Source organism: Pseudorasbora parva, chromosome 4 (assembly GCF_024679245.1).
Source record: "Pseudorasbora parva isolate DD20220531a chromosome 4, ASM2467924v1, whole genome shotgun sequence".
NCBI lineage: Eukaryota > Metazoa > Chordata > Actinopteri > Cypriniformes > Gobionidae > Pseudorasbora > Pseudorasbora parva.
In genome coordinates this window covers 38,556,632-38,574,849 of record NC_090175.1, presented here as the reverse complement: position 1 = coordinate 38,574,849, position 18,218 = coordinate 38,556,632, and the positions used below count along the sequence as shown (strand labels likewise).

Below are 18,218 nucleotides of genomic sequence, written 5' to 3'. Positions count from 1 at the left end.
GCCTCCGTCCAAGGACGTGGTTGAATGAGCTAGCTCTAAGCAAAAGGTCAATGACTGTACAAAGAAACTCCAAGGACATGTATTTCTGTGCTCATCGTTTTAATTCAACTATGAATGATGTAAAATGGTTTGAATCCCAAAACCCCTGCAGAAAGTTCAATTTGGCCGAAGTATCAGCCTCTGATGCTAGAGAACGTGACATCAAGCACCACTTGTCGTTAGGAAGCCGCATTTCCTGGAAGGCAGCGACTCTGAGTATGGCCTGCACAAGGAAAAAAAAAACACGACCTTTGACTGAATCTGGGATATGTTGTAGTACAGATGAACAACAGTAATTATTTCAAAACCACAGTAGTTTTAATCTAAGCTCAACGTAGCCAGCTTGCTTTGAAACGGCTGGGCTCGTCCGGGATTTGAACCTGGGACCTCTCGCACCCTAAGCGAGAATCATACCCCTAGACCAACGAGCCTGACTGCGAACACCAACAGCTACGTGTGTACACAAGTACAGTCACTGAATGTTGCCCTCTAAAAGATTGGGCAGGCACTAATTTTAATAGAAAATGCTTGCCGTTAGGAAGCCGCATTTCCTGGAAGGCAGCGACTCTGAGTATGGTCTGTACAAGGAAAAAAAAAACACTTGACCTTTGACTGAATCTGGGCTATGTTGTAGTACAGATGAACAAAAGTAATTATTTCAAAACCTCAGCAGTTTTGAGGTGGGCTCAACGCAGCCAGCTTGCTATGAAACGACTGGGCTCGTCCGGGATTTGAACCCGAGACCTCTCGCACCCTAAGCGAGAATCATACCCCTAGACCAACGAGACTCTCCGGTATGCCATGTTTTGTGTGGGTACCACAAATTTAGTGAAGCTCACCTGTATAACGGAATGTGTTCTGTTGTCGAGATACTTAAGTGTAGATATTTGAGCTTCAAAAACTACTTCAAGGGATACTACAGATTGACGGCCAACTTTGCCAAACAAGGCCCGGTGGCCCAATGGATAAGGCATCAGCCTCCGGAGCTGAGGATTGTGGGTTCAAGTCCCACCTGGGTCGTCTTTGATGGGCTACCTTTAAGATGGCTTTGTGAGAATTTCAAGGAGGATTTTTCAATGACTATATCCATGATGACCGCACGATTGGTATTATCATAATGATAACCATATATCACTATGAAAGACGAATTTAAAAGAGAATTCCACAAAGTGTTTTCTTAACACAAGTCACAACAAAAGTAGCTGTCTACTCATCAAGACTGATTCTGCATCTTCAGCATCAATAAATTGTCTTCTGCCACTCATGCTTTGCCCATGAAGTCAACAGTGCCAATGAGAGCTTTGGCCATCTAATTGCAGAAAAACGCACGGCACACCAGTGAAGGGCTCTAAAAGTCAACAGCAGCATACAGACTATATCTTCGGCTTGACTTTGAACCATAAGGCATCAGCCTCCGTCCAAGGACGTGGTTGAATGAGCTAGCTCTAAGCAAAAGGTCAATGACTGTACAAAGAAACTCCAAGGACATGTATTTCTGTGCTCATCGTTTTAATTCAACTATGACTGATGTAAAATGGTTTGAATCCCAAAACCCCTGCAGAAAGTTCAATTTGGCCGAAGTATCAGCCTCTGATGCTAGAGAACGTGGCATCAAGCACCATGTTGTCTGCAGCAAAAGTTCTGATATCAAATGGTTGTTAAAGCAAAGCAACCATCGGAAACAGTGTCAGAAAACCCTTGAACTCATTCTAAATGCTAGAGGGCTCAGTCGGGAATTGAATATAATTGAAATAGAAAGCGTTTGTTGTTAGGAAGCCGAGGAAGTTAGCTTGCTTTGAGACGGCTGGGCTCGTCCGGGATTTGAACCCAGGACCTCTCGCACCCGAAGCGAGAATCATACCCCTAGACCAACGAGCCAGACCAGAATCACCTATGGCTACGTGTGTACACATGTACAGTCACTTAATGTGGCCCTCTAAAAGATTGGGCAGGCACTAGTTTTAATAGAAAACACTTGTCGTTAGGAAGCCGCATTTCCTGGAAGGCAGCAAATCTGAGTATGGCCTGCACAAGGAAAAAAAAACACGACCTTTGACTGAACCTGGGATATGTTGTAGTACAGATGAACAACAGTAATTATTTCAAAACCACAGTAGTTTTTATCTAAGCTCAACGTAGCCAGCTTGCTTTGAAACGGCTGGGCTCGTCCGGGATTTGAACCCGGGACCTCTCGCACCCTAAGCGAGAATCATACCCCTAGACCAACGAGCCTGACTGCGAACACCAACAGCTACGTGTGTACACAAGTACAGTCACTGAATGTTGCCCTCTAAAAGATTGGGCAGGCACTAATTTTAATAGAAAACGCTTGCCGTTAGGAAGCCGCATTTCCTGGAAGGCAGTGACTCTGAGTATGGTCTGTACAAGGAAAAAAAAAACACTTGACCTTTGACTGAATCTGGGCTATGTTGTAGTACAGATGAACAAAAGTAATTATTTCAAAACCTCAGCAGTTTTGAGGTGGGCTCAACGCAGCCAGCTTGCTATGAAACGACTGGGCTCGTCCGGGATTTGAACCCGGGACCTCTCGCACCCTAAGCGAGAATCATACCCCTAGACCAACGAGCCTCTCCGGTATGTCATGTTTTGTGTGGGTACCACAAATTTAGTGAAGCTCACCTGTATAACGGAACGTGTTCTGTTGTCGAGATATTTAAGTGTAGATATTTGAGCTTCAAAAACTACTTCAAGGGATACTACAGATTGACGGCCAACTTTGCCAAACAAGGCCCGGTGGCCTAATGGATAAGGCATCAGCCTCCGGAGCTGAGGGTTGTGGGTTCAAGTCCCACCTGGGTCATCTTAGATGGGCTACCTTTAAGATGGCTTTGTGAGAATTTCAAGGAGGATTTTTCAATGACTATATCCATGATGACCGCACGATTGGTATTATCATAATGATAACCATATATCACTATGAAAGACGAATTTAAAAGAGAATTCCACAAAGTGTTTTTTTAACACAAGTCACAACAAAAGTAGCTGTCTACTCATCAAGACTGATTCTGCATCTTCAGCATCAATAAATTGTCTTCTGACACTCATGCTTTGCCCATGAAGTCAACAGTGCCAATGAGAGCTTTGGCCATCTAATTGCAGAAAAACGCACGGCACACCAGTGAAGGGCTCTAAAAGTCAACAGCAGCATACAGACTATATCTTAGGCTTGACTTTGAACCATAAGGCATCAGCCTCCGTCCAAGGATGTGGTTGAATGAGCTAGCTCTAAGCAAAAGGTCAATGACTGTACAAAGAAACTCCAAGGACATGTATTTCTGTGCTCATCGTTTTAATTCAACTATGACTGATGTAAAATGGTTTGAATCCCAAAACCCCTGCAGAAAGTTCAATTTGGCAGAAGTATCAGCCTCTGATGCTAGAGAACGTGGCATCAAGCACCATGTTGTCTGCAGCAAAAGTTCTGATATCAAATGGTTGTTAAAGCAAAGCAACCATCGGAAACAGTGTCAGAAAACCCTTGAACTCATTCTAAATGCTAGAGGGCTCAGTCGGGAATTGAATATAATTGAAATAGAAAGCGTTTGTTGTTAGGAAGCCGAGGAAGTTAGCTTGCTTTGAGACGGCTGGGCTCGTCCGGGATTTGAACCCAGGACCTCTCGCACCCGAAGCGAGAATCATACCCCTAGACCAACGAGCCAGACCAGAATCACCTATGGCTACGTGTGTACACATGTACAGTCACTTAATGTGGCCCTCTAAAAGATTGGGCAGGCACTAGTTTTAATAGAAAACACTTGTCGTTAGGAAGCCGCATTTCCTGGAAGGCAGCAAATCTGAGTATGGCCTGCACAAGGAAAAAAAAAACACGACCTTTGACTGAACCTGGGATATGTTGTAGTACAGATGAACAACAGTAATTATTTCAAAACCACAGTAGTTTTTATCTAAGCTCAACGTAGCCAGCTTGCTTTGAAACGGCTGGGCTCGTCCGGGATTTGAACCCGGGACCTCTCGCACCCTAAGCGAGAATCATACCCCTAGACCAACGAGCCTGACTGCGAACACCAACAGCTACGTGTGTACACAAGTACAGTCACTGAATGTTGCCCTCTAAAAGATTGGGCAGGCACTAATTTTAATAGAAAACGCTTGCCGTTAGGAAGCCGCATTTCCTGGAAGGCAGCGACTCTGAGTATGGTCTGTACAAGGAAAAAAAAAAACACTTGACCTTTGACTGAATCTGGGCTATGTTGTAGTACAGATGAACAAAAGTAATTATTTCAAAACCTCAGCAGTTTTGAGGTGGGCTCAACGCAGCCAGCTTGCTATGAAACGACTGGGCTCGTCCGGGATTTGAACCCGGGACCTCTCGCACCCTAAGCGAGAATCATACCCCTAGACCAACGAGCCTCTCCGGTATGCCATGTTTTGTGTGGGTACCACAAATTTAGTGAAGCTCACCTGTATAACGGAACGTGTTACGGGAACCTAATGGATAAGGCATCAGCCTCCGGAGCTGAGGATTGTGGGTTCAAGTCCCACCTGGGTCGTCTTTGATGGGCTACCTTTAAGATGGCTTTGTGAGAATTTCAAGGAGGATTTTTCAATGACTATATCCATGATGACCGCACGATTGGAATTATCATAATGATAACTATATATCACTATGAAAGACGAATTTAAAAGAGAATTCCACAAAGTGTTTTTTTAACACAAGTCACAACAAAAGTAGCTGTCTACTCATCAAGACTGATTCTGCATCTTCAGCATCAATAAATTGTCTTCTGCCACTCATGCTTTGCCCATGAAGTCAACAGTGCCAATGAGAGCTTTGGCCATCTAATTGCAGAAAAACGCACGGCACACCAGTGAAGGGCTCTAAAAGTCAACAGCAGCATACAGACTATATCTTAGGCTTGACTTTGAACCATAAGGCATCAGCCTCCGTCCAAGGACGTGGTTGAATGAGCTAGCTCTAAGCAAAAGGTCAATGACTGTACAAAGAAACTCCAAGGACATGTATTTCTGTGCTCATCGTTTTAATTCAACTATGAATGATGTAAAATGGTTTGAATCCCAAAACCCCTGCAGAAAGTTCAATTTGGCCGAAGTATCAGCCTCTGATGCTAGAGAACGTGACATCAAGCACCACTTGTCGTTAGGAAGCCGCATTTCCTGGAAGGCAGCGACTCTGAGTATGGCCTGCACAAGGAAAAAAAAAACACGACCTTTGACTGAACCTGGGATATGTTGTAGTACAGATGAACAACAGTAATTATTTCAAAACCACAGTAGTTTTAATCTAAGCTCAACGTAGCCAGCTTGCTTTGAAACGGCTGGGCTCGTCCGGGATTTGAACCCGGGACCTCTCGCACCCTAAGCGAGAATCATACCCCTAGACCAACGAGCCTGACTGCAAACACCAACAGCTACGTGTGTACACAAGTACAGTCACTGAATGTTGCCCTCTAAAAGATTGGGCAGGCACTAATTTTAATAGAAAATGCTTGCCGTTAGGAAGCCGCATTTCCTGGAAGGCAGCGACTCTGAGTATGGTCTGTACAAGGAAAAAAAAAACACTTGACCTTTGACTGAATCTGGGCTATGTTGTAGTACAGATGAACAAAAGTAATTATTTCAAAACCTCAGCAGTTTTGAGGTGGGCTCAACGCAGCCAGCTTGCTATGAAACGACTGGGCTCGTCCGGGATTTGAACCCGAGACCTCTCGCACCCTAAGCGAGAATCATACCCCTAGACCTCATGTCAAAGCAATAACTAAATCAGCATACTATCATCTGAAAAATATTGCAAGGATTAGATGTTTTGTCTCCAGGCAAGACTTAGAGAAACTGGTTCACGCTTTCATCACCAGTAGGGTGGACTATTGTAATGGACTTCTCACTGGCCTTCCCAAAAAGACCATTAGACAGCTGCAGCTCATACAGAACGCTGCTGCCAGGATTCTGAGCAGAACCAGAAAATATGACCATATCACACCAGTCCTCAGGTCTTTACACTGGCTTCCAGTTACATCTAGGATCGATTTTAAAGTACTATTACTTGTTTATAAATCACTCAATGACCTAGGACCTCAATACATCGCAGATATGCTGATTAAATACAAACCCAACAGATCACTCAGATCAGCAGGATCAAGTCAGTTAGAAATACCAAGAGTTCACTCAAAGCAAGGAGAGTCTGCCTTTAGCTATTATGCCAGCCGTAGTTGGAACCGGCTTCCTGAACAGATCAGATGTGCTCCAACAGTAGCCACATTCAAATCCAGACTCAAAACACATCTGTTTAGCTGTGCATTTACTGAATGAGCACTGTGCCACTGTACGTCCGACTGATTGCACCTTATCTATGCATCATTTTTTAAATAATTTTTTATAACTGTTTTAGTTTACCTGTTCTTTTCATTTTATTACTTTTAATTCTCTTTACATTGTATTCTTTTTCTTATGCATTTTTTAGCCCTATTTTAATTCCTTTCTATGTAAAGCACTTTGAATTGCCATTGTGTATGAAATGTGCTATATAAATAAACTTGCCTTGCCTTGCCTTGCCTTGCCTTGCCTTGCCTAGACCAACGAGACTCTCTGGTATGCCATGTTTTGTGTGGGTACCACAAATTTAGTGAAGCTCATCTGTATAACGGAATGTGTTCTGTTGTCGAGATACTTAAGTGTAGATATTTGAGCTTCAAAAACTACTTCAAGGGATACTACAGATTGACGGCCAACTTTGCCAAACAAGGCCCGGTGGCCTAATGGATAAGGCATCAGCCTCCGGAGCTGAGGATTGTGGGTTCAAGTCCCACCTGGGTCGTCTTTGATGGGCTACCTTTAAGATGGCTTTGTGAGAATTTCAAGGAGGATTTTTCAATGACTATATCCATGATGACCGCACGATTGGTATTATCATAATGATAACCATATATCACTATGAAAGACGAATTTAAAAGAGAATTCCACAAAGTGTTTTTTTAACACAAGTCACAACAAAAGTAGCTGTCTACTCATCAAGACTGATTCTGCATCTTCAGCATCAATAAATTGTCTTCTGCCACTCATGCTTTGCCCATGAAGTCAACAGTGCCAATGAGAGCTTTGGCCATCTAATTGCAGAAAAACGCACGGCACACCAGTGAAGGGCTCTAAAAGTCAACAGCAGCATACAGACTATATCTTCGGCTTGACTTTGAACCATAAGGCATCAGCCTCCGTCCAAGGACGTGGTTGAATGAGCTAGCTCTAAGCAAAAGGTCAATGACTGTACAAAGAAACTCCAAGGACATGTATTTCTGTGCTCATTGTTTTAATTCAACTATGACTGATGTAAAATGGTTTGAATCCCAAAACCCCTGCAGAAAGTTCAATTTGGCCGAAGTATCAGCCTCTGATGCTAGAGAACGTGGCATCAAGCACCATGTTGTCTGCAGCAAAAGTTCTGATATCAAATGGTTGTTAAAGCAAAGCAACCATCGGAAACAGTGTCAGAAAACCCTTGAACTCATTCTAAATGCTAGAGGGCTCAGTCGGGAATTGAATATAATTGAAATAGAAAGCGTTTGTTGTTAGGAAGCCGAGGAAGTTAGCTTGCTTTGAGACAGCTGGGCTCGTCCGGGATTTGAACCCAGGACCTCTCGCACCCGAAGCAAGAATCATACCCCTAGACCAACGAGCCAGACCAGAATCACCTATGGCTACGTGTGTACACATGTACAGTCACTTAATGTGGCCCTCTAAAAGATTGGGCAGGCACTAGTTTTAATAGAAAACACTTGTCGTTAGGAAGCCGCATTTCCTGGAAGGCAGCAAATCTGAGTATGGCCTGCACAAGGAAAAAAAAACACGACCTTTGACTGAACCTGGGATATGTTGTAGTACAGATGAACAACAGTAATTATTACAAAACCACAGTTGTTTTTATCTAAGCTCAACGTAGCCAGCTTGCTTTGAAACGGCTGGGCTCGTCCGGGATTTGAACCCCGGACCTCTCGCACCCTAAGCGAGAATCATACCCCAAGACCAACGAGCCTGACTGCGAACACCAACAGCTACGTGTGTACACAAGTATAGTCACTGAATGTTTCCCTCTAAAAGATTGGGCAGGCACTAATTTTAATAGAAAACGCTTGCCGTTAGGAAGCCGCATTTCCTGGAAGGCAGCGACTCTGAGTATGGTCTGTACAAGGAAAAAAAAAACACTTGACCTTTGACTGAATCTGGGCTATGTTGTAGTACAGATGAACAAAAGTAATTATTTCAAAACCTCAGCAGTTTTGAGGTGGGCTCAACGCAGCCAGCTTGCTATGAAACGACTGGGCTCGTCCGGGATTTGAACCCGGGACCTCTCGCACCCTAAGCGAGAATCATACCCCTAGACCAACGAGCCTCTCCGGTATGCCATGTTTTGTGTGGGTACCACAAATTTAGTGAAGCTCACCTGTATAACGGAACGTGTTCTGTTGTCGAGATATTTAAGTGTAGATATTTGAGCTTCAAAAACTACTTCAAGGGATACTACAGATTGACGGCAAACTTTGCCAAACAAGGCCCGGTGGCCTAATGGATAAGGCATCAGCCTCCGGAGCTGAGGATTGTGGGTTCAAGTCCCACCTGGGGCGTCTTAGATGGGCTACCTTTAAGATGGCTTTGTGAGAATTTCAAGGAGGATTTTTCAATGACTATATCCATGATGACCGCACGATTGGTATTATCATAATGATAACCATATATCACTATGAAAGACGAATTTAAAAGAGAATTCCACAAAGTGTTTTTTTAACACAAGTCACAACAAAAGTAGCTGTCTACTCATCAAGACTGATTCTGCATCTTCAGCATCAATAAATTGTCTTCTGACACTCATGCTTTGCCCATGAAGTCAACAGTGCCAATGAGAGCTTTGGCCATCTAATTGCAGAAAAACGCACGGCACACCAGTGAAGGGCTCTAAAAGTCAACAGCAGCATACAGACTATATCTTAGGCTTGACTTTGAACCATAAGGCATCAGCCTCCGTCCAAGGACGTGGTTGAATGAGCTAGCTCTAAGCAAAAGGTCAATGACTGTACAAAGAAACTCCAAGGACATGTATTTCTGTGCTCATCGTTTTAATTCAACTATGACTGATGTAAAATGGTTTGAATCCCAAAACCCCTGCAGAAAGTTCAATTTGGCCGAAGTATCAGCCTCTGATGCTAGAGAACGTGGCATCAAGCACCATGTTGTCTGCAGCAAAAGTTCTGATATCAAATGGTTGTTAAAGCAAAGCAACCATCGGAAACAGTGTCAGAAAACCCTTGAACTCATTCTAAATGCTAGAGGGCTCAGTCGGGAATTGAATATAATTGAAATAGAAAGCGTTTGTTGTTAGGAAGCCGAGGAAGTTAGCTTGCTTTGAGACGGCTGGGCTCGTCCGGGATTTGAACCCAGGACCTCTCGCACCCGAAGCGAGAATCATACCCCTAGACCAACGAGCCAGACCAGAATCACCTATGGCTACGTGTGTACACATGTACAGTCACTTAATGTGGCCCTCTAAAAGATTGGGCAGGCACTAGTTTTAATAGAAAACACTTGTCGTTAGGAAGCCGCATTTCCTGGAAGGCAGCAAATCTGAGTATGGCCTGCACAAGGAAAAAAAAAACACGACCTTTGACTGAACCTGGGATATGTTGTAGTACAGATGAACAACAGTAATTATTTCAAAACCACAGTAGTTTTTATCTAAGCTCAACGTAGCCAGCTTGCTCTGAAACGGCTGGGCTCGTCCGGGATTTGAACCCGGGACCTCTCGCACCCTAAGCGAGAATCATACCCCTAGACCAACGAGCCTGACTGCGAACACCAACAGCTACGTGTGTACACAAGTACAGTCACTGAATGTTGCCCTCTAAAAGATTGGGCAGGCACTAATTTTAATAGAAAACGCTTGCCGTTAGGAAGCCGCATTTCCTGGAAGGCAGCGACTCTGAGTATGGTCTGTACAAGGAAAAAAAAAACACTTGACCTTTGACTGAATCTGGGCTATGTTGTAGTACAGATGAACAAAAGTAATTATTTCAAAACCTCTGCAGTTTTGAGGTGGGCTCAACGCAGCCAGCTTGCTATGTAACGACTGGGCTCGCCCGGGATTTGAACCCGGGACCTCTCGCACCCTAAGCGAGAATCATACCCCTAGACCAACGAGCCTCTCCGGTATGCCATATTTTGTGTGGGTACCACAAATTTAGTGAAGCTCACCTGTATAACGGAACGTGTTCTGTTGTCGAGATATTTAAGTGTAGATATTTGAGCTTCAAAAACTACTTCAAGGGATACTACAGATTGACGGCCAACTTTGCCAAACAAGGCCCGGTGGCCTAATGGATAAGGCATCAGCCTCCGGAGCTGAGGATTGTGGGTTCAAGTCCCACCTGGGTCGTCTTTGATGGGCTACCTTTAAGATGGCTTTGTGTGAATTTCAAGGAGGATTTTTCAATGACTATATCCATGATGACCGCACGATTGGAATTATCATAATGATAACCATATATCACTATGAAAGACGAATTTAAAAGAGAATTCAACAAAGTGTTTTTTTAACACAAGTCACAACAAAAGTAGCTGTCTACTCATCAAGACTGATTCTGCATCTTCAGCATCAATAAATTGTCTTCTGCCACTCATGCTTTGCCCATGAAGTCAACAGTGCCAATGAGAGCTTTGGCCATCTAATTGTAGAAAAACGCACGGCACACCAGTGAAGGGCTCTAAAAGTCAACAGCAGCATACAGACTATATCTTAGGCTTGACTTTGAACCATAAGGCATCAGCCTCCGTCCAAGGACGTGGTTGAATGAGCTAGCTCTAAGCAAAAGGTCAATGACTGTACAAAAAAACTCCAAGGACATGTATTTCTGTGCTCATGGTTTTAATTCAACTATGACTGATGTAAAATGGTTTGAATCCCAAAACACCTGCAGAAAGTTCAATTTGGCCGAAGTATCAGCCTCTGATGCTAGAGAACGTGGCATCAAGCACCATGTTGTCTGCAGCAAAAGTTCTGATATCAAATGGTTGTTAAAGCAAAGCAACCATCGGAAACAGTGTCAGAAAACCCTTGAACTCATTCTAAATGCTAGAGGGCTCAGTCGGGAATTGAATATAATTGAAATAGAAAGCGTTTGTTGTTAGGAAGCCGAGGAAGTTAGCTTGCTTTGAAACGGCTGGGCTCGTCCGGGATTTGAACCCGGGACCTCTCGCACCCGAAGCAAGAATCATACCCCTAGACCAACGAGCCAGGCCAGAATCACTTATGGCTACGTGTGTACACATGTACAGTCACTTAATGTGGCCCTCTAAAAGATTGGGCAGGCAGTAGTTTTAATAGAAAACACTTGTCGTTAGGAAGCCGCATTTCCTGGAAGGCAGCGACTCTGAGTATGGCCTGCGCAAGGAAAAAAAAAACACGACCTTTGACTGAATCTGGGATATGTTGTAGTACATATGAACAACAGTATTTATTTCAAAACCACAGTAGTTTTTATCTAAGCTCAACGTAGCCAGCTTGCTTTGAAACGGCTGGGCTCGTCCGGGATTTGAACCCGGGACCTCTCGCACCCTAAGCGAGAATCATACCCCTAGACCAACGAGCCTGACTGCGAACACCAAAAGCTACGTGTGTACACATGTACAGTCACTGAATGTTGCCCTCTAAAAGATTGGGCAGGCACTAATTTTAATAGAAAACGCTTGCCGTTAGGAAGCAGCATTTCCTGGATGGCAGCGACTCTGAGTATGGTCTGTACAAGGAAAAAAAAACACTTGACCTTTGACTGAATCTGGGCTATGTTGTAGTACAGATGAACAAAAGAAATTATTTCAAAACCTCAGCAGTTTTGAGGTGGGCTCAACGCAGCCAGCTTGCTATGAAACGACTGGGCTCGTCCGGGATTTGAACCCGGGACATCTCGCACCCTAAGCGAGAATCATACCCCTAGACCAACGAGCCTCTCCGGTATGCCATGTTTTGTGTGGGTACCACAAATTTAGTGAAGCTCACCTGTATAACGGAACGTGTTCTGTTGTCGAGATATTTAAGTGTAGATATTTGAGCTTCAAAAACTACTTCAAGGGATACTACAGATTGACGGCAAACTTTGCCAAACAAGGCCCGGTGGCCTAATGGATAAGGCATCAGCCTCCGGAGCTGAGGATTGTGGGTTCAAGTCCCACCTGGGGCGTCTTAGATGGGCTACCTTTAAGATGGCTTTGTGAGAATTTCAAGGAGGATTTTTCAATGACTATATCCATGATGACCGCACGATTGGTATTATCATAATGATAACCATATATCACTATGAAAGACGAATTTAAAAGAGAATTCCACAAAGTGTTTTTTTAACACAAGTCACAACAAAAGTAGCTGTCTACTCATCAAGACTGATTCTGCATCTTCAGCATCAATAAATTGTCTTCTGACACTCATGCTTTGCCCATGAAGTCAACAGTGCCAATGAGAGCTTTGGCCATCTAATTGCAGAAAAACGCACGGCACACCAGTGAAGGGCTCTAAAAGTCAACAGCAGCATACAGACTATATCTTAGGCTTGACTTTGAACCATAAGGCATCAGCCTCCGTCCAAGGACGTGGTTGAATGAGCTAGCTCTAAGCAAAAGGTCAATGACTGTACAAAAAAACTCCAAGGACATGTATTTCTGTGCTCATGGTTTTAATTCAACTATGACTGATGTAAAATGGTTTGAATCCCAAAACACCTGCAGAAAGTTCAATTTGGCCGAAGTATCAGCCTCTGATGCTAGAGAACGTGGCATCAAGCACCATGTTGTCTGCAGCAAAAGTTCTGATATCAAATGGTTGTTAAAGCAAAGCAACCATCGGAAACAGTGTCAGAAAACCCTTGAACTCATTCTAAATGCTAGAGGGCTCAGTCGGGAATTGAATATAATTGAAATAGAAAGCGTTTGTTGTTAGGAAGCCGAGGAAGTTAGCTTGCTTTGAAACGGCTGGGCTCGTCCGGGATTTGAACCCGGGACCTCTCGCACCCGAAGCGAGAATCATACCCCTAGACCAACGAGCCAGGCCAGAATCACTTATGGCTACGTGTGTACACATGTATAGTCACTTAATGTGGCCCTCTAAAAGATTGGGCAGGCAGTAGTTTTAATAGAAAACACTTGTCGTTAGGAAGCCGCATTTCCTGGAAGGCAGCGACTCTGAGTATGGCCTGCGCAAGGAAAAAAAAAACACGACCTTTGACTGAATCTGGGATATGTTGTAGTACATATGAACAACAGTATTTATTTCAAAACCACAGTAGTTTTTATCTAAGCTCAACGTAGCCAGCTTGCTTTGAAACGGCTGGGCTCGTCCGGGATTTGAACCCGGGACCTCTCGCACCCTAAGCGAGAATCATACCCCTAGACCAACGAGCCTGACTGCGAACACCAAAAGCTACGTGTGTACACATGTACAGTCACTGAATGTTGCCCTCTAAAAGATTGGGCAGGCACTAATTTTAATAGAAAACGCTTGCCGTTAGGAAGCAGCATTTCCTGGATGGCAGCGACTCTGAGTATGGTCTGTACAAGGAAAAAAAAACACTTGACCTTTGACTGAATCTGGGCTATGTTGTAGTACAGATGAACAAAAGAAATTATTTCAAAACCTCAGCAGTTTTGAGGTGGGCTCAACGCAGCCAGCTTGCTATGAAACGACTGGGCTCGTCCGGGATTTGAACCCGGGACCTCTCGCACCCTAAGCGAGAATCATACCCCTAGACCAACGAGCCTCTCCGGTATGCCATGTTTTGTGTGGGTACCACAAATTTAGTGAAGCTCACCTGTATAACGGAACGTGTTCTGTTGTCGAGATATTTAAGTGTAGATATTTGAGCTTCAAAAACTACTTCAAGGGATACTACAGATTGACGGCAAACTTTGCCAAACAAGGCCCGGTGGCCTAATGGATAAGGCATCAGCCTCCAGAGCTGAGGATTGTGGGTTCAAGTCCCACCTGGGGCGTCTTAGATGGGCTACCTTTAAGATGGCTTTGTGAGAATTTCAAGGAGGATTTTTCAATGACTATATCCATGATGACCGCACGATTGGTATTATCATAATGATAACCATATATCACTATGAAAGACGAATTTAAAAGAGAATTCCACAAAGTGTTTTTTTAACACAAGTCACAACAAAAGTAGCTGTCTACTCATCAAGACTGATTCTGCATCTTCAGCATCAATAAATTGTCTTCTGCCACTCATGCTTTGCCCATGAAGTCAACAGTGCCAATGAGAGCTTTGGCCATCTAATTGCAGAAAAACGCACGGCACACCAGTGAAGGGCTCTAAAAGTCAACAGCAGCATACAGACTATATCTTAGGCTTGACTTTGAACCATAAGGCATCAGCCTCCGTCAAAGGACGTGGTTGAATGAGCTAGCTCTAAGCAAAAGGTCAATGACTGTACAAAGAAACTCCAAGGACATGTATTTCTGTGCTCATGGTTTTAATTCAACTATGACTGATGTAAAATGGTTTGAATCCCAAAACCCCTGCAGAAAGTTCAATTTGGCCGAAGTATCAGCCTCTGATGCTAGAGAACGTGACATCAAGCACCATGTTGTCTGCAGCAAAAGTTCTGATATCAAATGGTTGTTAAAGCAAAGCAACCATCGGAAACATTGTCAGAAAACCCTTGAACTCATTCTAAATGCTAGAGGGCTCAGTCGGGAATTGAATATAATTGAAATAGAAAGCGTTTGTTGTTAGGAAGCCGAGGAAGTTAGCTTGCTTTGAAACGGCTGGGCTCGTCCAGGATTTGAACCTGGGACCTCTCGCACCCAAAGCGAGAATCATACCCCTAGACCAACGAGCCAGACTAGAATCACCTATGGCTACGTGTGTACACATGTACAGTCACTTAATGTGGCCCTCTAAAAGATTGGGTAGGCACTAGTTTTAATAGAAAACACTTGTCGTTAACAAAAGTAAGTATTTCAAAACCTCAGCAGTTTTGAGGTGGGCTCAACGCAGCCAGCTTGCTATGAAACGACTGGGCTCGTCCGGGATTTGAACCCGGGACCTCTTGCACCCTAAGCGAGAATCATACCCCTAGACCAACAAGCCTCTCCGGTATGCCATGTTTTGTGTGGGTACCACAAATTTAGTGAAGCTCACCTGTATAACGGAACGTGTTCTGTTGTCGAGATACTTAAGTGTAGATATTTGAGCTTCAAAAACTACTTCAAGGGATACTACAGATTGACGGCCAACTTTGACAAACAAGGCCCGGTGGCCTAATGGATAAGGCATCAGCCTCCGGAGCTGAGGATTGTGGGTTCAAGTCCCACCTGGGTCGTCTTTGATGGGCTACCTTTAAGATGGCTTTGTGAGAATTTCAAGGAGGATTTTTCAATGACTATATCCATGATGACCGCACGATTGGAATTACCATAATGATAACCATATATCACTATGAAAGACGAATTTAAAAGAGAATTCCACAAAGTGTTTTTTTAACACAAGTCACAACAAAAGTAGCTGTCTACTCATCAAGACTGATTCTGCATCTTCAGCATCAATAAATTGTCTTCTGCCACTCATGCTTTGCCCATGAAGTCAACAGTGCCAATGAGAGCTTTGGCCATCTAATTGCAGAAAAACGCACGGCACACCAGTGAAGGGCTCTAAAAGTCAACAGCAGCATACAGACTATATCTTAGGCTTGACTTTGAACCATAAGGCATCAGCCTCCGTCCAAGGACGTGGTTGAATGAGCTAGCTCTAAGCAAAAGGTCAATGACTGTACAAAGAAACTCCAAGGACATGTATTTCTGTGCTCATCGTTTTAATTCAACTATGACTGATGTAAAATGGTTTGAATCCCAAAACCCCTGCAGAAAGTTCAATTTGGCCGAAGTATCAGCCTCTGATGCTAGAGAACGTGACATCAAGCACCATGTTGTCTGCAGCAAAAGTTCTGATATCAAATGGTTGTTAAAGCAAAGCAACCATCGGAAACAGTGTCAGAAAACCCTTGAACTCATTCTAAATGCTAGAGGGCTCAGTCGGGAATTGAATATAATTGAAATAGAAAGCGTTTGTTGTTAGGAAGCCGAGGAAGTTAGCTTGCTTTGAAACGGCTGGGCTCGTCCGGGATTTGAACCAAGGACCTCTCGCACCCGAAGCAAGAATCATACCCCTAGACCAACGAGCCAGACCAGAATCACCTATGGCTACGTGTGTACACATGTACACTCACTTAATGTGGCCCTCTAAAAGATTGGGCAGGCACTAGTTTTAATAGAAAACACTTGTCGTTAGGAAGCCGCATTTCCTGGAAGGCAGCGACTCTGAGTATGGCCTGAAAAAAGGAAAAAAAAAAAACGACCTTTGACTGAACCTGGGATATGTTGTAGTACAGATGAACAACAGTAATTATTTCAAAACCACAGTAGTTTTTATCTAAGCTCAACCTAGCCAGCTTGCTTTGAAACGGCTGGGCTCATCCGGGATTTGAACCCGGGACCTCTCGCACCCTAAGCGAGAATCATACCCCTAGACCAACGAGCCTGACTGCGAACACCAACAGCTACGTGTGTACACAAGTACAGTCACTGAATGTTGCCCTCTAAAAGATTGGGCAGGCACTAATTTTAATAGAAAACGCTTGCCGTTAGGAAGCCGCATTTCCTGGAAGGCAGCGACTCTGAGTATGGTCTGTACAAGGAAAAAAAAAACACTTGACCTTTGACTGAATCTGGGCTATGTTGTAGTACAGATGAACAAAAGTAGTTATTTCAAAACCTCAGCAGTTTTGAGGTGGGCTCAACGCAGCCAGCTTGCTATGAAACGACTGGGCTCGTCCGGGATTTGAACCCGGGACCTCTCGCACCCTAAGCGAGAATCATACCCCTAGACCAACGAGACTCTCCGGTATGCCATGTTTTGTGTGGGTACCACAAATTAAGTGAAGCTCACCTGTATAACGGAACGTGTTCTGTTGTCGAGATACTTAAGTGTAGATATTTGAGCTTCAAAAACTACTTCAAGGGATACTACAGATTGACGGCCAACTTTGACAAACAAGGCCCGGTGGCCTAATGGATAAGGCATCAGCCTCCGGAGCTGAGGATTGTGGGTTCAAGTCCCACCTGGGTCATCTTTGATGGGCTACCTTTAAGATGGCTTTGTGAGAATTTCAAGGAGGGTTTTTCAATCACTATATCCATGATGACCGCACGATTGGAATTATCATAATGATAACCATATATCACTATGAAAGACGAATTTAAAAGAGAATTCCACAAAGTGTTTTTTTAACACAAGTCACAACAAAAGTAGCTGTCTACTCATCAAGACTGATTCTGCATCTTCAGCATCAATAAATTGTCTTCTGCCACTCATGCTTTGCCCATGAAGTCAACAGTGCCAATGAGAGCTTTGGCCATCTAATTGCAGAAAAACGCACGGCACACCAGTGAAGGGCTCTAAAAGTCAACAGCAGCATACAGACTATATCTTAGGCTTGACTTTGAACCATAAGGCATCAGCCTCCGTCCAAGGACGTGGTTGAATGAGCTAGCTCTAAGCAAAAGGTCAATGACTGTACAAAGAAACTCCAAGGACATGTATTTCTGTGCTCATCGTTTTAATTCAACTATGACTGATGTAAAATGGTTTGAATCCCAAAACCCCTGCAGAAAGTTCAATTTGGCCGAAGTATCAGCCTCTGATGCTAGAGAACGTGACATCAAGCACCATGTTGTCTGCAGCAAAAGTTCTGATATCAAATGGTTGTTAAAGCAAAGCAACCATCGGAAACAGTGTCAGAAAACCCTTGAACTCATTCTAAATGCTAGAGGGCTCAGTCGGGAATTGAATATAATTGAAATAGAAAGCGTTTGTTGTTAGGAAGCCGAGGAAGTTAGCTTGCTTTGAAACGGCTGGGCTCGTCCGGGATTTGAACCAAGGACCTCTCGCACCCGAAGCAAGAATCATACCCCTAGACCAACGAGCCAGACCAGAATCACCTATGGCTACGTGTGTACACATGTACACTCACTTAATGTGGCCCTCTAAAAGATTGGGCAGGCACTAGTTTTAATAGAAAACACTTGTCGTTAGGTAGCCGCATTTCCTGGAAGGCAGCGACTCTGAGTATGGCCTGAAAAAAGG

The 18,218-nt window shown here is 43.9% G+C and overlaps 32 non-coding genes across 32 annotated transcripts; 9 read left to right on the top strand and 23 right to left on the bottom strand.

Moving 5' to 3' along the window:
* Positions 1-398: 398 nt before the first annotated feature.
* On the bottom strand, positions 399-470 carry trnap-agg (transfer RNA proline (anticodon AGG)). Its single transcript has one exon. It is a non-coding gene; the product is annotated as a tRNA-Pro (tRNA).
* Positions 471-755: 285 nt separating this feature from the next.
* Positions 756-827, bottom strand: trnap-agg (transfer RNA proline (anticodon AGG)). The gene has a single exon. It is a non-coding gene; the product is annotated as a tRNA-Pro (tRNA).
* A 159-nt stretch (positions 828-986) lies between these two features.
* trnar-ccg (transfer RNA arginine (anticodon CCG)) lies at positions 987-1,059 on the top strand. Its single transcript has one exon. It is a non-coding gene; the product is annotated as a tRNA-Arg (tRNA).
* Positions 1,060-1,845: 786 nt separating this feature from the next.
* Positions 1,846-1,917, bottom strand: trnap-cgg (transfer RNA proline (anticodon CGG)). Its single transcript has one exon. It is a non-coding gene; the product is annotated as a tRNA-Pro (tRNA).
* Positions 1,918-2,199: 282 nt separating this feature from the next.
* On the bottom strand, positions 2,200-2,271 carry trnap-agg (transfer RNA proline (anticodon AGG)). Its single transcript has one exon. It is a non-coding gene; the product is annotated as a tRNA-Pro (tRNA).
* Positions 2,272-2,556: 285 nt separating this feature from the next.
* trnap-agg (transfer RNA proline (anticodon AGG)) lies at positions 2,557-2,628 on the bottom strand. Its single transcript has one exon. It is a non-coding gene; the product is annotated as a tRNA-Pro (tRNA).
* Positions 2,629-2,787: 159 nt separating this feature from the next.
* trnar-ccg (transfer RNA arginine (anticodon CCG)) lies at positions 2,788-2,860 on the top strand. Its single transcript has one exon. It is a non-coding gene; the product is annotated as a tRNA-Arg (tRNA).
* Positions 2,861-3,646: 786 nt separating this feature from the next.
* On the bottom strand, positions 3,647-3,718 carry trnap-cgg (transfer RNA proline (anticodon CGG)). The gene has a single exon. It is a non-coding gene; the product is annotated as a tRNA-Pro (tRNA).
* Positions 3,719-4,001: 283 nt separating this feature from the next.
* Positions 4,002-4,073, bottom strand: trnap-agg (transfer RNA proline (anticodon AGG)). Its single transcript has one exon. It is a non-coding gene; the product is annotated as a tRNA-Pro (tRNA).
* Positions 4,074-4,359: 286 nt separating this feature from the next.
* Positions 4,360-4,431, bottom strand: trnap-agg (transfer RNA proline (anticodon AGG)). Its single transcript has one exon. It is a non-coding gene; the product is annotated as a tRNA-Pro (tRNA).
* Positions 4,432-5,359: 928 nt separating this feature from the next.
* trnap-agg (transfer RNA proline (anticodon AGG)) lies at positions 5,360-5,431 on the bottom strand. Its single transcript has one exon. It is a non-coding gene; the product is annotated as a tRNA-Pro (tRNA).
* A 1,349-nt stretch (positions 5,432-6,780) lies between these two features.
* Positions 6,781-6,853, top strand: trnar-ccg (transfer RNA arginine (anticodon CCG)). The gene has a single exon. It is a non-coding gene; the product is annotated as a tRNA-Arg (tRNA).
* Positions 6,854-7,639: 786 nt separating this feature from the next.
* On the bottom strand, positions 7,640-7,711 carry trnap-cgg (transfer RNA proline (anticodon CGG)). The gene has a single exon. It is a non-coding gene; the product is annotated as a tRNA-Pro (tRNA).
* A 639-nt stretch (positions 7,712-8,350) lies between these two features.
* Positions 8,351-8,422, bottom strand: trnap-agg (transfer RNA proline (anticodon AGG)). Its single transcript has one exon. It is a non-coding gene; the product is annotated as a tRNA-Pro (tRNA).
* A 159-nt stretch (positions 8,423-8,581) lies between these two features.
* trnar-ccg (transfer RNA arginine (anticodon CCG)) lies at positions 8,582-8,654 on the top strand. Its single transcript has one exon. It is a non-coding gene; the product is annotated as a tRNA-Arg (tRNA).
* A 786-nt stretch (positions 8,655-9,440) lies between these two features.
* Positions 9,441-9,512, bottom strand: trnap-cgg (transfer RNA proline (anticodon CGG)). Its single transcript has one exon. It is a non-coding gene; the product is annotated as a tRNA-Pro (tRNA).
* Positions 9,513-9,795: 283 nt separating this feature from the next.
* trnap-agg (transfer RNA proline (anticodon AGG)) lies at positions 9,796-9,867 on the bottom strand. The gene has a single exon. It is a non-coding gene; the product is annotated as a tRNA-Pro (tRNA).
* Positions 9,868-10,152: 285 nt separating this feature from the next.
* On the bottom strand, positions 10,153-10,224 carry trnap-agg (transfer RNA proline (anticodon AGG)). The gene has a single exon. It is a non-coding gene; the product is annotated as a tRNA-Pro (tRNA).
* A 159-nt stretch (positions 10,225-10,383) lies between these two features.
* trnar-ccg (transfer RNA arginine (anticodon CCG)) lies at positions 10,384-10,456 on the top strand. Its single transcript has one exon. It is a non-coding gene; the product is annotated as a tRNA-Arg (tRNA).
* A 786-nt stretch (positions 10,457-11,242) lies between these two features.
* trnap-cgg (transfer RNA proline (anticodon CGG)) lies at positions 11,243-11,314 on the bottom strand. Its single transcript has one exon. It is a non-coding gene; the product is annotated as a tRNA-Pro (tRNA).
* Positions 11,315-11,597: 283 nt separating this feature from the next.
* trnap-agg (transfer RNA proline (anticodon AGG)) lies at positions 11,598-11,669 on the bottom strand. The gene has a single exon. It is a non-coding gene; the product is annotated as a tRNA-Pro (tRNA).
* A 284-nt stretch (positions 11,670-11,953) lies between these two features.
* Positions 11,954-12,025, bottom strand: trnap-agg (transfer RNA proline (anticodon AGG)). Its single transcript has one exon. It is a non-coding gene; the product is annotated as a tRNA-Pro (tRNA).
* A 159-nt stretch (positions 12,026-12,184) lies between these two features.
* On the top strand, positions 12,185-12,257 carry trnar-ccg (transfer RNA arginine (anticodon CCG)). The gene has a single exon. It is a non-coding gene; the product is annotated as a tRNA-Arg (tRNA).
* A 786-nt stretch (positions 12,258-13,043) lies between these two features.
* On the bottom strand, positions 13,044-13,115 carry trnap-cgg (transfer RNA proline (anticodon CGG)). The gene has a single exon. It is a non-coding gene; the product is annotated as a tRNA-Pro (tRNA).
* Positions 13,116-13,398: 283 nt separating this feature from the next.
* trnap-agg (transfer RNA proline (anticodon AGG)) lies at positions 13,399-13,470 on the bottom strand. The gene has a single exon. It is a non-coding gene; the product is annotated as a tRNA-Pro (tRNA).
* A 284-nt stretch (positions 13,471-13,754) lies between these two features.
* Positions 13,755-13,826, bottom strand: trnap-agg (transfer RNA proline (anticodon AGG)). Its single transcript has one exon. It is a non-coding gene; the product is annotated as a tRNA-Pro (tRNA).
* Positions 13,827-13,985: 159 nt separating this feature from the next.
* trnaw-cca (transfer RNA tryptophan (anticodon CCA)) lies at positions 13,986-14,058 on the top strand. Its single transcript has one exon. It is a non-coding gene; the product is annotated as a tRNA-Trp (tRNA).
* Positions 14,059-15,095: 1,037 nt separating this feature from the next.
* Positions 15,096-15,167, bottom strand: trnap-agg (transfer RNA proline (anticodon AGG)). Its single transcript has one exon. It is a non-coding gene; the product is annotated as a tRNA-Pro (tRNA).
* Positions 15,168-15,326: 159 nt separating this feature from the next.
* trnar-ccg (transfer RNA arginine (anticodon CCG)) lies at positions 15,327-15,399 on the top strand. Its single transcript has one exon. It is a non-coding gene; the product is annotated as a tRNA-Arg (tRNA).
* Positions 15,400-16,541: 1,142 nt separating this feature from the next.
* On the bottom strand, positions 16,542-16,613 carry trnap-agg (transfer RNA proline (anticodon AGG)). The gene has a single exon. It is a non-coding gene; the product is annotated as a tRNA-Pro (tRNA).
* Positions 16,614-16,898: 285 nt separating this feature from the next.
* On the bottom strand, positions 16,899-16,970 carry trnap-agg (transfer RNA proline (anticodon AGG)). Its single transcript has one exon. It is a non-coding gene; the product is annotated as a tRNA-Pro (tRNA).
* Positions 16,971-17,129: 159 nt separating this feature from the next.
* On the top strand, positions 17,130-17,202 carry trnar-ccg (transfer RNA arginine (anticodon CCG)). The gene has a single exon. It is a non-coding gene; the product is annotated as a tRNA-Arg (tRNA).
* Positions 17,203-18,218: the final 1,016 nt, after the last annotated feature.